The 17,704-nt window shown below is 44.4% G+C and overlaps 1 long non-coding RNA gene and 1 pseudogene across 2 annotated transcripts; one reads left to right on the top strand and one right to left on the bottom strand.

The window, feature by feature from the left end:
- Positions 1-4,997: 4,997 nt before the first annotated feature.
- LOC120647968 lies at positions 4,998-6,843 on the bottom strand (annotated as a pseudogene).
- Positions 6,844-7,460: 617 nt separating this feature from the next.
- On the top strand, positions 7,461-8,623 carry LOC120648685. 2 transcript variants are annotated; one of them, XR_005665042.1, is made up of 5 exons: positions 7,461-7,595; positions 7,697-7,739; positions 7,805-7,868; positions 8,123-8,189; positions 8,349-8,623. It is a non-coding gene; the product is annotated as an uncharacterized LOC120648685 (long non-coding RNA). The 2 variants fall into 2 exon arrangements; XR_005665041.1 differs by having other exon boundaries at positions 8,117-8,189.
- Positions 8,624-17,704: the final 9,081 nt, after the last annotated feature.

Below are 17,704 nucleotides of genomic sequence, written 5' to 3'. Positions count from 1 at the left end.
CCACTGGATTTCATGTCATAAATTGAATCCTTGTTATGCTTCCATGTCAAATGGCTGGTGACAAGAAGGGAAAAGGCAAGGTGGTTGTGCAGAAAAAGAAGAAGCGCACCCGTGAGGACCGCGAGCGAGAGCAGGCTGAGGCAGTTGCAGATGCTGCAGACAGGCAGGGATCACTTCGGATCAGAGATCCTCAAACTCAGGGGGAGCCACAGCAGCAGTTACGTCGCTCAGGACGTACTCAGACAGCACAGACCTCACCTGAGTCCCGTACTCGTCCACGGACTCGAGGTGGTAGTGCTCAGAGAGGAGTAGGTCATGCACAGCAGCAACAGCACACCAGCAGTGACACTCAGGTAGGAGGTCAGGACAGTGGTGAGGAGCTGCCCGAGGTTGAGCTGTTTGATCTCAGGGGTATTCCAGGACCTAGGGTCAAGAGACTGAGGTACGTGACCCCGGAGCAGTGGTTTCCCGAGCAGAGGGATATTGGAGTTGACCGTCGCTTCCATACTTTGCTCCAGGAGTCTTTCTATCACGCTTATACCCAGATGGATATCAAGATCAGTGAGCACAAAATGCTCCACTGGGTGGCTATGCATGTGGCAGCAGGAGGCACTCCTATTCTCCCCTTGTTTGAGAGATATGAGGGTTTGCCAGCTCTACTGAATGAGAGATCTCGATACATCAGAGAGTGGGTTCGCGTTTTCTACGCCACCCTTTTTGTTGAGGAGGACCGACAGTTCATAGATTTTATGTTCCAGCAGAGGCATTACAGATTGACTCGAGCACGTCTAGCTACACTGCTTGGAGTTCAGATTGCCGAGGAGCCACACTTCGTGCACTATCAGGCTTATGGCAGCACAGTGCCTCCTCGTCGTCCTCATGAGTCTCACGTCCCATCTGACGAGGAGATCAGCGTTCTCTTTGAGCAGCCTTTCCTGCCTGGCACACCGAGGACCCCGGACAGACTTACTCACTTAGCTCACTCAGTACATCTAGCTTTGAGGAAGAGTTTGTTGTTTCGGATTGGATACAATGAGGGGATCACAGCTCTGCAGCAGTGGCTTCTACTTTATATCATGACAGGTCATGACTTTGACCTAGTCGACTTCTTTATCTGCGAGCTAGAGGACGTGATTCTGGATGGGATGACAGTTCACCGTCGTCATCCGTTTGCTCATTGGATCTGCTAGATTCTGGCTCAGCTAAGTCAGAATGAGCATATGGATGAGCTGGAGCACTCGAGGACACACTTCAGTTTTTACTCACCTGCTACTCCTCGAGATGGTCGTCGTGGCTCAAGAGGCCAGCATCGAGCACAGTGGGTTCTGGATGAGCGTATCTTGGCTGAGGGCAGAATTGCAGATGATCCGACAGCAGCCGAGGACGCTTCACTAGCAGCAGCAGAGGCCCAGCTCCCACACTACCTGATCACTGACTCAGAGGACTCGGAGGATGACGAGGACTTCATTCCCACTGTTACAGTCCCTCGAGGAGCTCATGATGATGAGGCAGGATCTTTTGGTGCAACACGAGCCCCTGCTCCTCCAGTCACCACTGCTCAGGTCACTCAGCCCGATGCACTCGCTACTATTCTTCAGAGGCTATCTGACCAGCAGGACCGGTTTGCTGCAGCTCAGCTGAGTATGCAAGCTGAGCAGGCTCGCCAGCAGGAGGCCCAGACTCTAGTCCATGAGGGGATTCGGCAGCAGCAGGAGGCCATGAGGTTACAGCTTCAGCAGCAGTCCCAGATCCAGCAGCAGATGTTTACCTTCTTCTCGGGATGCTTCGGTCAGCTGTACCGTCACACTGGACTGCCTGAGCCTCAGCTCCCTACACCCCAGCAGCTCCAGTTCGACCCCACTGCTCCCCCTCCACCTGTTGGCGGATTTGTGCAGACACCCTTGTCATCTTTCCCGATGTCACCACTTCTTCGGACCGGGTTGTTTGCCAGTCCTGTTCCTACTACTGCTCCGGCTCCTGCTCCTCAGCCTAGTGTTTGGACTGCCGAGCAGCGTGCAGAGTTCCTTAGGCAGCAGCAGATCCTACACCATCTCCAGCACCCCTCGGCTCAGTCTCTCACGTTCGACTCTCCTTCTCAGCCTGAGGTGCTCCGTTCGTCCGTCGTGCGCTCCACTCAGCCAGACCTGACTCCCGTCACGTCTGCTCCTCCGACGGACTCCACGGTCGTCGCCGCGCCAGCTTCTACCGCTACACCAGCTACTTCTGCTGCTCCGACGACTCCGGTCGAGCAGAAGTCCTCTTCGGTCGACGACGACTGGACGGACGACGATGCCGACGACTCCGCCGCTCAGTTCTCCACCGGACCCAGCCGGAAGACCCCGCCTTCTCCAGCTCAGGACTAGATTGCCTTCCTTTTTGGTGCTTTGTTGCCAAAGGGGGAGATAGATAGGGGGAGTAGAGATAGGGGGAGCTTGGTGGTTTGTGGCGTGTTTGGATCTTCTTGGATTTTGTGTATGGACATGTTATTTGGATATTGTGTATGCTCTGTGTTGACATGTCCCTACATGTGCTTTAATTCGAGTAATGCATGCTTGTTTATCGCTTTAAATTTCATATCTTGTGTATCTCTACTTTGTGTTGTCATCAATCACCAAAAAGGGGGAGATTGTAGCGCATCTAGGCCGATAGATGCTATTGGTAAGTTTCGGTGATTTATGACAACCGCATGTGACTAACGTGTGTTTTAAAGGAAAGCTCAATAACTGGATTAGTCTCATATGAAATATGAAAGGAGACCCCTCAATTCGAAACAATCATGCGTACCAAGGACTCGATATGAAAGATTAAGGACCTTTCTAGTCTCAAGTGTCACAAGGAGTTGAAGGACACTTGATTTAGTTAGGTTTTATAGTTTCTAGTTCTTGATCGTACTATTAAGAGGGGTTCATGAGTTAGTAGCTTGATCAAACTTGAGTTGGCCTTAGAAATCTTGCACACTCACTCAAAAACAAGCAAAATATGGTCAATAGAAGTCAACACAACTCTTGGAAGAAGAAACAATCAAAGTCACATTCAAATCCAAGTCAAAACAGCTGAAAACAAAGAAAATCAGCAGCACTGGTTGAACCGGTGCCCTAGCATCGGAGCATCCGATGCATGGCGGAAGGACCGATGCCCTGTCGGTCTATCTTCTCTGGATGAAGGCAGAAATCAAGTATAGCACCGGTTGAACCGATGGTCAAAAGATAAGCACCGGTGCAATGGAAGTTCTTTGTTCCAGAGAGCATGTTTTGGTGGACTTCAACTTCTCTTCAGCACCGGTTGAACCGACGCTTCAGAATCAAAGCACCGGTGCATTGGATGTACTTTATTCCAGAACGCTTGTTTGAGTTGATCAGTGAAACTCTTCAGCACCGGTTGAACCGATGCCCCTACGGAGCATGCACCGGTGCAAATGACTCAAGCGTGGATACTGTGTCAGAACTCCAACGGCTACTAATTGGACACAGAGAGACCGGTTGAACCGATGCCTATACTTTCTATACCGTCGGTTCTTCCGGTGGTCACGGTTTTTCTGCAGAAAACTTCCAACGGCTATGTGACATCCTCCACTCTATATAAGGGTACCCCCTGGCTCATTTCAGTTGCCTTTTGACACCTTGAAAACCTGAGGCCACCCTTGAGAAGAAGAGAAAGAGCTTTGAGCAAAAGAGAGAAGATCTAGTGCTTTGTTTGTGCTTCAACCTTGAAGATTTCATCCTTTGCAAGTGTAGCAAGTGTGCTTGAGCTAGGGCCAACTGAGTGTAGGTCAAGTGAAGGCTTAGGAGCTTGTTACTCTTGGTGTTTGGCAGCACCTAGACGATCTTGGTGATAGAAGTGTTTCTCGCGGAGCTTGCCAAGGATTGTGGGAGCCCGGAGAAGAAGATTGTACGTGGCTTGAGCTCCACCACGCCGGGATGGTGAACGGAGACTCTTAGTGAGCACCCAAGTCTCGGTGACATGGGAGGTGACAAGACTCTTAGTGTGTGTCACAACGTGGATTAGGGGTGTGTGCCAACACATCGACACCACGGGAAAAAATCCGGTTGTCTCTTGCACTCTCTTTCTTTTCAAGCACTTACTTTCATGCATTCCTTCATGTGCTTGACCTTAGAGATCATAGCTTAGCTCTACCTTGCTTAGTTTTATATCTTTGTTAGCTTGTGTAATTTGCTTTGTTTAGCCGGTTGGTGAATTGAGCCTTACTAGCATTGCATAGGTTAAGGTCGTTTTATCTATCTTAGAAATTTGAAAAAGGCCCAATTCACCCCCCCTCTTGGTCCATCGATCCTTACAGTATCAGAGACCTTCCAGGTGCCAACGACACTGACAAGGGCGAGGGCAAAGGCTTCTGCTCCCCTCTAGTGCTCCGGTTGATTAGAGTTTTAGGTGGCTAGAGTTTTGAATGTGATTAGAAAGCTAATAAGCCACAACCTCAAATTTATAGCGCCGTGGGTTAGGGCCAAGCCTCTAATTTTGGAAGGGTCACAACCATTAATCTCATGATTATCTTCCCCTAATTAAAATTTGGGTGGTTTCCTTATCTCTTTATTTGTTAATTGTGAAGATCACATCTAATAGAAATTATTTCCATCAAGTACATCAATGGTCAATATTATATATTTTTCTTATAATAGCTCAAATTGAACTTTCAGAATTAGGGCCGGGCATTTGGTTCTAACAGAACCAATTGGTTCGGTTCCTTGGTTCTTTCAAAGATTTGGTTCCTAGAAAATAGGAACATTGGTTCTTTTCAGATGTAGGAACCGATGCATTTCTATTTCGGTTCGGTTCCGATTCTAACCCGCTTCCGATTCTAACCGAGGGAACCGAAGCATTTTCAGGATAAAAAAAATCCCACGCGTTTACATCGAGCTGCAGCAGGTTGAGCCGCGTCTCCCCGGGGATCTGTCACCATCGTGTGCCGACCGTGAAGATGGCCAGGTCGGAGCCCCTGCCGATGAAATTGGACGCAGTAGCAAAGAACATCTCAATTCTCAAGTGTCCAATGCATCAAGCTCCGGCCGGTCGGAGACCCTGGCGGCAATAATCTTGTTGGTGTCGAAGCTGAGCTCCACCGTCATGTGCTGCATGACCGTGAACTCCATGAGCATCGTGCCCGCTGGCCACGTCACCACCATGCTGGCCGCCTTGCCCTGGATCTTGCACTCCGCGAGCACTACCGCGCTGAGCCCGTACACCACGCTCCATGGCGGGGCCAGTGCCGCCATGCCCTTCATGTGCCCACGCTTCCTAACGCGCGCATCACGCGGGTCTCTAGCTTCCACTCCACGGCTCATCGACCGTGAGTCGACCCCTATACGACACGATCCGGACCGTGTCCAGGATCAGTACCTCCTTCGGCTAAAGCTTGGAGACGAGGGCCTTTGGCTGCGGCGCGAGCGCGGTGGGCGGAGACGGCATCGTGTTCGGCGGCGAGGGAGGCTAGGGGTCAAGGCGAGGATGGCTAGGGGCGTCGGCGGGGGCGGGTGCAGTGGGAGGGGGTGTGTAGGTGGCACTGGATCTGGGGGTGGGGGTGGAGGATGCAGACGACAATCTGGGGGTGGCCAGGGAGTGTGGCTATATATCACTTAAGGTGATAGGTACGAAAACCATCACCTGAAGGATATACTAATGGGTCGTGATCAGCCCAACAATTGGATGTCACCCATGCAAATTTGAAACTAAAAAGCTATGAGGATTAAACCGAGCTTCAAAATTAAATTTGGATTGTATCATTGTTTTTCTTATCATAAGATCTTCAAAGCAAGATCACAATTGGCTATGTTTGGACATTATTTTTTTAGAAGGCTCGCTCTTTCCTAAAGCTGAGGGGATGAGCCATTCCTCTCAAAAGGGGAGCTCGCTCCTTCCTTCCTACCTATTGGGCAGCTCGTTCATCTACTCGCTGGATTGGAGACCTATTGTTTGGAGGGTTTTAGTATACACGTACGTCTTTTCTTTCCTTTTTAATGCTGCCGGTGATTCAGCCACAGTAAGAGCCGCTACCCTCATCTCAGTTATTATTATTTCAAATAAAAACGAAGTCTTTGAACGTAGAGCAGAAGGGGTTATTAACGCTGCTAATAAAACAGCCGAAAAGACATTGAGTTTCTAATCGCTGAGTTGATGTGAAATGATCAGTGATCAGACCTGGACGACTAAACAAAGCCGGTTTAAAAATATTTTATGTTTCACGACCGACTGAGTATGTTTATACATAGGCCGCTTTCTTCAATTACTTGACGGCCTCAGAGAACTCATATCCATCATTTTCGCCATGCGTGCACATTTAATTGACGGAATCACGGAAATCATATCTATCATTTTCACTAGGATGCACAGATAGTTACCCTGTCGCCCCAATCTGTTTCTACACCGTCCACTCGCCCATCCTCTGCTCTGTGGTCTGCTGTTGCAGTGCTGGTCCTCTTCCCCTCCACCCATTACAATGCTTCTACTTTTTCCTGTTATCTCTCATACATAATCCACAGAAGCAACTTTAGGCGAGCTCATGAATATATTCTAATAGAATAGGGACGAAGACGGGTTCACCCATCAGAGGCTCAGGGTGCATTTGAGTTTGAGGAGCAGCTTGTGTGTAAGCTGAAACGAGCATGTCATGCAGTAAGTGAGATGTCAACCATTGCTGACAGACACAGGGCCATGGGCACGTACGGTCAGGGTGACCCTGAAAGCTGGATCGTGTGGACTCGACGCTGCCAAGACACGCCGCCTCCGGCAGCGGATTGACTCCATCACGCGGCGGCGCGTACCATCGTTGCCGGCCGGCGGCGTGGCTTCTGGATCTTGAAGCCTGCAGGCAGCCACCAGCCAGCCCATCACGTAAGCACTGGAAAACCTCCCGTCCGGCACCAATCAAGCAGATCACCCATGTCGCCGCATTCATTCATGGCCAGGTGTCGGAAGGTCATGCTTGCCGCGTGAAAGACATGGTGGCACGAACAGGGGTGAAGACAAAACCACGGAGATCTCAAGGTGTCTGCCCTCCTGCAGCCGTAACCCGTAACCACGCACTCTAGCCATCCGAAATCTTTTAAGAAATTCTGTGTCCACCGGATTTTTCCATGAAATTCGACTGGTTTTTTCCTGGGTCCACGAGGAACTGCATAAACATACACGAGATAGCATACGGTTAATAGAGTCATGCACGTTGTTCAGAACAAGAATGGATTACTAAATATATTGTGGTAACAAACTGGCCCAAGCTTGAAATGAGAGGTGATACAGTCATGGATCCACAGTACACTACTACACGAACCCCCCCTGTCCCAATACATGCCTGGCAACGCAAACCGGATCCATTGCAGCCTGACCCGCACCCCCCGTGCCCACCAGGCCACCATCTCGTTTGACTGAAATATAACTTCACCCACTTGGCCCACGAGTCCACACCCAGCGGCCAATAACTGCCCGCGCAGGAGATTTGGGATTCATAATCACCGCTCCACCGCGGCAGCCGCCGCACTCGAGGATCAACCGAGACCCTCCTGGCCTCCTGTCTTCGACGGCATCTTCGTCCCGTCCCTCGGCATTGAAGATTTGGCAAGCGGTGGTGGAAGGATCTAATAGAGGTTAGTATCGATGTTCTCCTGTATGTGCGCATCAATAGTTGGTCAATGGTTCTGTTGCCCTCGATCTGCGATTCTCTCTAACGTGTGTATACGTGACTCAGACTTGCATGGCTGCATCTCTCCTCAAGCACGAGCATCCCTGAGGTATTTACCTCTCTCGTCCGCTCAATTTACCAAGGGATAAGTTAATATCTTTTTTGCTTCCTCAGGTTGTAGCAACAATTTCTATGTCGTTTTCGTCAATAACCAGACGCTATTCCCCTTATCTACAAGGTCACATCCTGCCTCCGATCCCCTTCTGATTCAGTTATTTATCATTTCAATAATCTGCTCACAGAAAACCTGTTCGTAAAAATGTTTTACCAATATGTTCAAATTTTAATCATGCCTACCATGTTCAATTTTTTCACGGAGATATAGGAATTTTATTTTGCACTAATATTTTCCATATCATATTTATTTCGGAATTTATGAAAATATGTAAGAGGCTGAGAGATGCTTAAGGTTTGATGGATATTCAGTTTCAGGTGTTTTTGGCAGATGAGATTGGCAGCTTTAAGAAGATGCGTCATGTATTTTGAAATCCAGAGAAAGGTGCGAGAACCTCCTTCATTTATGTTTGAATCAGACAATTAGAGTGGAAATATTATTTACAATTCAAATGTAATGTAGAAACGGCTTTCTTATATCTGCAATCTACAAACATATATGCAGTGCTATGTTGTTCTTATTACCTTTTATTTTTGCTCACAGATAATAAGCAAATCAATTTTTAAAGATGATTTTGTCAACACATCACGCCATGATTCAAAGGATAAAGCTGCAGCGTGCAAATGGGTACTCAAAGAAGTGCGTCAGATCTTGAAAAGTTAAACAGTAGTAGTTGACAGCAGTATGCCAGTATATCGGCCATTTCATTTTTATTGTATTGGGAAAACGTGTCATCATGGTTCCAGCTGGCTGTAGTGTATGAACAATTGTGTCGTATTGATGTATGCACAATATAATGTATTAAATTTTGAATGAAATTGGTTCATAGCTTTAATGAATTGCAATTTGTTTTTTTATTGTTTATATATCCATAAAGAATAATAAGTCCAACAAAAAACTGAAATTTACGCATCATTTACTGACCGGAATTCTACTTGCAACGCATACATATGTGTTGGAGTGGCTTTAAAATATCCGTTGCTAGTTTGCAACGCTTATTATCACCACTTACCAACACATATATATGTGTAGCAATAGACTCTTGCAACACCAGATATTGCAACACATAATACATGCGTTGGTATAGACCTTGCCAATGCTTATATGGTGTTTTAGCAACACATATATGCGTTACAAGAGGGGGTGTCATTTTGTAGTGGTACCGTCCTGTCATTTTTGTCTACTTTAAACATTGCATCAAGCGCCATCGTCTCTCAGTTGGAAATGTCCGTGTCAGCTGATCTGCACGAGAAAATGACCCCTGCACAGGGAACACAGATGCATCTGAACTGCACTCTGCACAGAATAATTTCTCAACGATGTTGATTTTGACTTTGTGGCATATATATCAGCTCGATTTGGGTGCTTCTAGATGCAATAGTGTTGTTTAGCTTCATAAAAAATAGGAGTGTTGTTTAGGAACTAAATAAGTCTGTGGAGTGTCAATGGTATGGCCATGCTGCCAACGATCTTTTATTTGCTAACGGACATAATCAGCCACCTATAAGATAACATCAATAGCCATAGCCTCACTTCTTTCTTATTAGTTTTATTTATCCCCCAAGGAAGATAACACCAGTAACGACATGATCCAAGCCATATTCTAAAGAGGGGTAGTATGGCTGTGCGTGACATTATAGAAAAGAGAACATACGGATAGCGAGTGCAAACAAGCGATCTTAGTCGAAGCAAGTTGAGTATTTCCATTTACAAGGATTTTTTGAGTTTGAGTAATTTATGGTACACTTATACTGGTTTCACGGTAGGGATTCTTGCTTCGCCTACTTATTACTCAGATCCAACCAAGTAATACGAGACATTGATAATTTATACAGGTTCAGACCTCCAAAATCAATAATATATATATAGAGCCATAGGTATATGTGTTGTATTACAACATCACAAATGAACAACATTGATCAGATAAGCAGTCCGTGCAAAAGACACTACCAGAAACTTGTTAATCTGTGACGCTCAATTCATGGTGATATCTTCAAAACGTCACAATATCCTGAAAGAATCTGTGACGGTTTTCAGATATCGTTAGGGATTGAGCGTCACAGATTAACAAGTTTCTTGTAGTGAGATTTATTCACCTATCTATAAAAATTGCTAGCCCGTACAAGAGCACAAATTGATCAACTAGCAGTATATATTATCTACATCGTTGCTTGTCTTTTCTTACTATCTTCTTGTCAAATGTCAAGTAGAGCTTATCTGTCATATATGCGACGATGACGATCGCACATGGATGGCAGGAAAATAAACAAAATTGTGAAGTTGAATTGAATGTAGACAGAGATCCATCCATTTCAATTCACTGGTGGGCACTATACGTGGATAGCTTGCTAGCTAGTATATTTTAGATAGGTGCCGTAGTATATAATAAACACAACTGTGGACCTGTAGCACACACGTCACACAGATCGATTCCCTGGAAAACTGATTATTTTTTTTTCAACGTCACTCTTGCACTTATATTTTTTTCATTGTCGGTCGGTCGATCTGAGTGTATATATCCTTTCTTGTTAGCTCATGCTGTGCACAACAATTTTCGTGTTCGTTTCCCAGGCCTTGCTGCGTGCCCATGGATCTGTCTATATGGCTTGAGAACCAACAACCCAAACCTTTTTTCAGCGGCCATGGCAGCTGCGACGCGTACGTACGTGTGGATTTCGACGCTGCCATGACGGGCTGCTCCTCCCCGCCACGCACGGCTCCGTCACCGATCCTATGCATGTCTAGCGGCTCCCATGCATCAGTGTTCTTTCTTGCCGGCCGCGGCAGCTAGCATGCAGTAAATGGCGCGGCCTTTCTGGAGCCGGGGGTCGCCGACGACGACGCAACGCCGACGACGACGGCGACATATGCGTCCACATTTCATTGATGCGATGCACTCTCTCTGTGGCTCATCAATCTCGACTGGTTTCAAGGTGGGACCGGTGATGACCTGGCACGTTACATAGCTCGAAATTTGAAACCAGCTCGCACCGATTTGTCTGGCTGGATTTCTTTTTCCTCACGATTAAATAGCACCGTTCATGAAAGAAGAGAATCAAACAGAGGGAGTCCATTTTTTATAAGCAACAGAAATAGAGAATGTGTGCAAATGTAACGAGATGCATTGAACTTTTAAGAGAACAAACAATCATGATCATCAAATGGAGACTAATAGAAAGGGAAGAAACCACAACCCCAATGTTTTATTTATTTGGATTATGCTGACGTCGAGATTGGGTCTTGTGATTTTTGTCATTATTTTGGTACACATCGATCAGATACACACATTACATGCATGTGTCCAAGGGTGCACAGGATTCTGATATTCCTTGACCACGCCCAACCGATCAACGAGGGTCAGCTACTGATTTAGAGCAATCTTCTAGATATCTGGATTTTTTTCAGTTGCTAAATATATGCCGGATTCAAATATAAAATGGGCACAAGTACCCGTTGGATATCTGGTTATTACAAATCCGAATAGTTAAGTCAAATATTAGAATCAGATACATGTATCATATATCCAATCGGCCGAGCTTGCAAGCCTATTTTAGGGCAAAGAGAATAAGTGAAGAAGAATTTTATTTCTCGTAAAGTATTCAAAAGTTCAAATTATAAACTATATATGTTTAAATTCCAAATCCAATAACATTTGAAAAAATGGAAAAGAAATGAAAACTACAAATGGTCAAGTTAAACTCCATAGAAAATTATAAAAACAAGTATCAGCAAGATTCGTTCATATATTTATAATACATCTTGTATAGCAGCTACTTGTGCCCATCGGTACAATGTTCGTTTTGCAATACATCTTCCCTCAAGTGAGAATTTATTTATTATAAGAACATTAAACATCACGCCATTCTGCTGTGTTAATTTATGATAATAATATTAAAGAGAGGTGATTGTTTGGCGTCGAGGCCTCATTAGAGGTTTAAAGTCTAAAAACTCTTATAGTTCTTTTATATATATATATATATATATATATATATATATATATATATATATATATATATATATAATCCTCAAGGTGGATATAGAGTTTGGTTTTATCCTTTATCTATACTATATAGAAATCGAAAATAATTAAAAATGTTTCTACCTATATCTGGTCTGTCCTACCACTCACGTTGGACCCCACGTATAGGGATTCAGGGAGGTGAGACGAAAGACAGATCTATAGAAATTGATGCCCAGCCACACATACCCTCTAAGAATTTGGAGCTGGCGCGAGGCCCACGCCCTCTTCGTCCACAACGCCGCCATGCCGAGGCCCAAGGGCGAGTAGCACCCCAAGCTCGCCGGGTCCATGGGCATTCTCCATGCCGCCCAGAACTTCCCTACCCCCTTTTTCTCCCACACCCCGACGAGCTTTCCAAACCCCCATCGCCTTCCTTCTCTCACTCGTTGACTGTGAACGCAAGGGATGGCAACAGGTATGTACCCGACGGGTAGTGGCCACCCATACCCGCACCTGCTAGAACTAAATTTTATCCGTCGAGTTACCCGTACCTGCATATGGGTAGAAAAATGCTTCCATACACGTACCCGCATAAGTAATTTGTACCCGACGGATAACTCGTACCCGAAAGTATACCCGAGAATTACATATAAATATTAGACATTCGCATGAAAAATAATTCATTCCAAACTTTATTGCAACAAGTTAATAGAAATACGCTAGATGGCTCATTGGCACATAATCCAAGCAAGCTAATATAAATTGGATTGGGCCAAATTCATGGGCCATACGGGCTAAAATGAGTTAGGCCGCACTGAGGCTAGCTTGTTTTTTGCGGGTATTTCTTACCCACAGGTGGCGGGTATGGATAGTATACATCCACATCCGTATTCACCAGATCCAATGGGTACAAGATTTTAGCCAATAATATACCCACGGGTATTACATACCCATTCTTTTATTGGGTAAAATCTGTCGGGTACTCGGATTTTGTGTACCCATTGCCATATTGAGAACGCTATAGCAGGCGGCGAGCTACGGCTTAGCCCACAGTTACTAGCCACACACCGGGACCACCCGACCCAAACCTGCTGGCCAAGGAGCACCGTCACCTCCTCCAAAACCTTCCACGGCCACCATCCAAGCCCTGGGAGTGCCAGAGCGCTAGGCTCGACAGGGACCCCATGGCCACGGCATGGCTATGGCGGCGAGCTCGCGTTCCGGCCAAACTAGGCCTGGAACCGCATGAACAACAGCAGCTACACCATCCAGCACCCTATGTAATCCTCCACGACCAAAAATACCCAAAAGACCGAGCCCACCGGCAACCTGCACTACTACAGATTCAGCATTTTGTCCCAGTTCCAAACTGGCTTTTGTCCCGGTTTTGGAACCGGGACAAGGCTTGATTCGATCCCAAGATCTCTTGTCTAGCGCATGGTTTCCTTGCCAACTCACCTAAGTAGTACACGTGACTCAGTATAGAATAACTTCCTTTTGAACTATCACGTGGAGGGGCCTTTTATCCGGGTTGGTAACACCAACCGGGACAAAGGGTCACCCTTTGTCCCGGTTGGTGTTACCACCCGGGATAAAAGGGTTGGGCCTTTTGTCCCGGGTGGAGCCACCAACCGAGACAAAAGGGGGGCCTTTTGTCCGGGTTGGTGGCTCCACCCAGGACAAAAAGCCCCTGTCCCCCACGTTGGCCCGGCTAGCCGTTGGACCCGGGACAAAAGCCATATTTTTGTCTCGGGCCCAAAGTTAACCGGGACAAATGGCCTAGAACAAAGGCCTATTCTGTAGTAGTGCTGCATATTTCTATGCGGCAGCGGGCTGAGGAAGAAGAGGACCGTGAACTCGAGTTCCGGTGATGGATTCAACTCAGGAATAAATCAAATGGGTCTTTGGGGATGTCGGGGATGTCAAGGATGTCGTGTGCACGAGAGGAATTTTGCGCTGGTGGAGCAACGGTGGCAAATTTGGCCGTGGTAGGGAGCTCGGGCAAAGGGGAAGAACTGACAGTTTAGTTTAACTCCTTTGGTATTGCAATAGGCCTGTATCGATAAGTTACGAGATCGGAGTGACGTCTGTCATGATACATGTTTTAGGATTTAATTTAAATTTAATTTAATTAATATATATTTCAAAATATATTTGAATTAAAAGCTAATTAGATCTTTTAAATCATGTGTGTGTCACACGTGCGTCTATACTAGTATCTAAAAAAGTATGTTGTGTGTATTGTTTAATACATCTCCCTCAAGTGAGAATTTTTTATGAGGACAATAAATGTCTTGTCATTTGTAAGCTTATGTCAGAAAAGGACCCTTGATTATATAACCTTTGAACATATTCATCTGAGCAGTTTTAAAATTGCAATAATGCTGATTTGTGACGTGAGCTCATACTGCATTCCGAAATGTGTGTGGTTGGTTTAGAAATAAACAATTCTTTCGAGAGTCAGTGGCGTGGAAATGCTAGTGCACTCATGGTATTGGCAGGACCCAAAATAAATACTAAGCAAGGACGATAAGATGACGCTGTGAAAATTCTAGAAAAGGACAGCGTGATAGCAGTTCGACAGTCTGTTTGGCAAGCAAGGTATTGGAGGTCGTCGTCTTGGATATATTTGCCAAGAATGGACGGAGAAGCAATAATAGACTTTGCTTTTAATTCATTTAAGTCGTTTGTGTACTCCCTATTTTATCAGCTTGTTTGTTGAGAATTTTGTAAAAACATGGCTGTGTGCGGCTGCAGAGGCCGGAGACGTATCCATTTTCTAAAAAAAACAGTTCGACAGTGATGCAAATTCGGTCGACAGCAAGTTGATTAAAATTTAAGGTTATTTCAGTAACATGAACCTGGATTATCATCCAATAGCCCACAGAGAGCGAAATCATCTTGCTTTAGATCCATCTAGTTTTTTTAAAAAAATAATAGTACTAAATGAGACACCATTTGGACAGGTGCAGCCTTCATCAACTATTGGGAAAAGGATTATCATCTTCTAAGAGCAATTCTAGTATATTCTTTAAGTAGCCTCCTCTCTCAAGTTTAGAAGTTAAGCCAAAATAAAATGAACTTCAACAAACCCTCTATTAGACTTTCTATTTTGGAGATGCCTCAAATCCTCTCCACCACCCTCGATTCCTGGGGAAGAGATCTCTAGCTAGGAGGTATTAAAAGTTAGAATTGAGAAGTATGGTTGAAGTTAGTTGCAGCAAATTTAAATGCCATAAAAAATAGAGACAACCTTCATTTAGTATTTGGACGGTAAGATTTAAGAGCTACTGCTGGAGTTGCTTTTAACTTGTATTATTTTTCCTCAACAAGAGTTGGTTGCCTCCAAACATGCAGGTCAGTATGTCACAAATGGACCAACTGACAATTAGCGGAGAAAATTATTCCAGCATCCAGAAGTCTGAAAAACTTTGTGCACAAGCAGAGGCGGATCAAGCATGGTGAGGGGGGCTCCGCAGGGGGTGTCTATTCTTCGCTTTAAGCGACTTGAGCCGATCGCATCGCAGAAGCCTCGGTGCGGGCGGCGCGCGCGCACACGAGGAAGCGGACGTGAAAGCTGGGCCCGGCCCATTAAGCGAATTGAATGCATAATGTTAGACCTGCCATTAGCTTCTGTTTTTTTTTCAAATGTTAAACAAGAAATTTAGTGTTTCTGAAAAAATGTTTGCACGCTCGAAAATAAATTTTGTTAAACACTTCAGAATATTTTTAATTTTTGTAATATCCCAGATTTTGTTTGGAAAACATTTCAGAGTGTTACGTAGAAAATTGTTTGTCAAACATCCTCAATTGTTCCAGAACAAGAATATCAAAAATGTTTCTAATAAAGTTTTGCATCTTTTAAAATGTTCCTGAACATTCAAGAAATGTTTTGAAACATTTTAGAGTGTTTAGTGGAAATTGTTTAGCCAAAAAGTTAGAACACAATGCAGTGTTATGAATGAATGCGAAAATGTTCTGAATAAATATTTGCATCTTTTAAAATCCTCTAAAATTCAAGAAATGTTAGGAAACATTTCAGAGTGTTCCAGAACAAAACACAATGTTCCAATGAATACCAAAAATGTTTCGAATAAAGTTTTGCATCTTTTAAAAATGTCCTAAACATTCAAGGAATGATTTTAAAAACATTCCAGAGTGTTTCGTAGAAAAATGTTTACCCCAAAAAATTGTTTGTCAAACAATCTCAATTGTTTTAGAATAAATTCTAAATGCAATACCAAAATGTAAGTTTGTTCCGGAACAAACCACAGTGTTCTTAATGAATGCGAAAATGTTCCGAATAAAAATTTGCATATTCTAAAATTGTTCCTATTCCTAAACATCCAAAAAATGTTTTGGAAACATTTCAGAGTGTTCCAGAAAAAAAAATAGTGTTCCAATGAATACCAAAAATATTTCGAATAAAGTTTTGCATCTTTTAAAATGTTCCTGAACAATCAAGAAATGTTTGAAAACATTTTAGAGTGTTCTGTGGGAATTGTTTAGCCAAAAAGTTCATAAAAAGAGTTTGTCAAACATTGAAAATTTGTTGCAGAACAAATCACAGTGTTATGAATGAATGCAAAAAATGCTCTGAATAAACATTTGCAGCTTTTAAAATCCTCCAAAATTCAAGAAATGCTCAGGAAACATTTCAGAGTGTTCCAGACTGTGTTCTAGTGAATACCAAAAATGTTTCGAATAAAGTTTTGCATCTTTTGAAAAGTTCCAAATGGAATGTAAAAAGTTTGACAACATTTTGAAAATGTTTTGTAACTTATTAAAAAGTTTGGACCATTTCAAAATGTATTATTCTATAATTTTTGAAATATCATTAAAAGTTCAAAAACTAATGCTCAAAAGTTCGGCATCATTGTGATTTGTTTGGGTCCGAACTGCATTGCTTCGAACTTTTCAACCACTATTTTATACCGTTGGCCTTACACCAACGGTATCCTCTCAGTTCCACTTCCATGTTCGTTACGCTAGATATCTGGTATGGGCGCTGCATTGCGTTTTAAAGGATTAAAATGGGCCGTCATGGTTAATGGGCCGGGGGACACGAAACGGACAGTGCAAACAGGCGCAGGGGAACCTTCTGCGACAGAAGCGCACACAGCAGCGCGCGCAAAGAATAGCCTCTGCCGGCTCCGCATGGGGTGGAACCCCCCCCCCCCCCACACACACACACACACCCACCACCACCACCATCCAAAAAAAAACAACAACAATTTTCAATCATAAATGAAGAGGAAGAAAAAGGTGAAAAAGAGGAAAATGAACCCCCTAGCTAGCTTCACATCCTAGATCCACCACTGTGCGCAAGAACAAAAGGCAGAGGCTGGCCTGCAGCCTGAAGTAAGGGTGTTGATACAAATTCAGAATTTAATCGCTCTTCACGACCAGAACCGTGTCCATCCTCCTAGTTGTAATATACAAGAGAAATAAATGGAGAGTGAAAACGCAAACCGAGGAAGCGATATGCAAAGTTTGATAACAAAGCTCGATAAGAGTGTCATAAGTATTAAAACTATGACACATCAGCAAAATTGCTGATTTGGCAACAGAGTTGTGAAGTAGAAGTAGTAACATTAATAATAGTGGAGAAACAGATTTGTAAGGCCGTGGACTTTGGAGATTCTGCCCAAATTAAAATTGGAACACGTGGAACCTATATGTGATAGGCATTATGTGAAAGTACTTCATTAGAGACGCATCTAGACAGTTATTAGTGACGGGAAAAAATGTGTCACTTACATCGTGTATGTGATAACAGCACATCACAGACGTGGATAATATGTCCACATCAGAAACGCGGTCCGCGTCTCTGATGACCCAATCAGCGTACGCGTCTCTGATGACTGTTTCAATAAATAAAAAAATCTGATCCTATATACACATCACACATGTTTCGCCATTTCAACTGCCCTTTCAA

Source organism: Panicum virgatum, chromosome 9K (genome assembly GCF_016808335.1).
Source record: "Panicum virgatum strain AP13 chromosome 9K, P.virgatum_v5, whole genome shotgun sequence".
Classification (NCBI taxonomy): Eukaryota; Viridiplantae; Streptophyta; class Magnoliopsida; order Poales; family Poaceae; genus Panicum; species Panicum virgatum.
The sequence above is the reverse complement of the archived record's forward strand: the minus strand, read 5'-3'. Positions and strand labels throughout refer to the sequence as shown.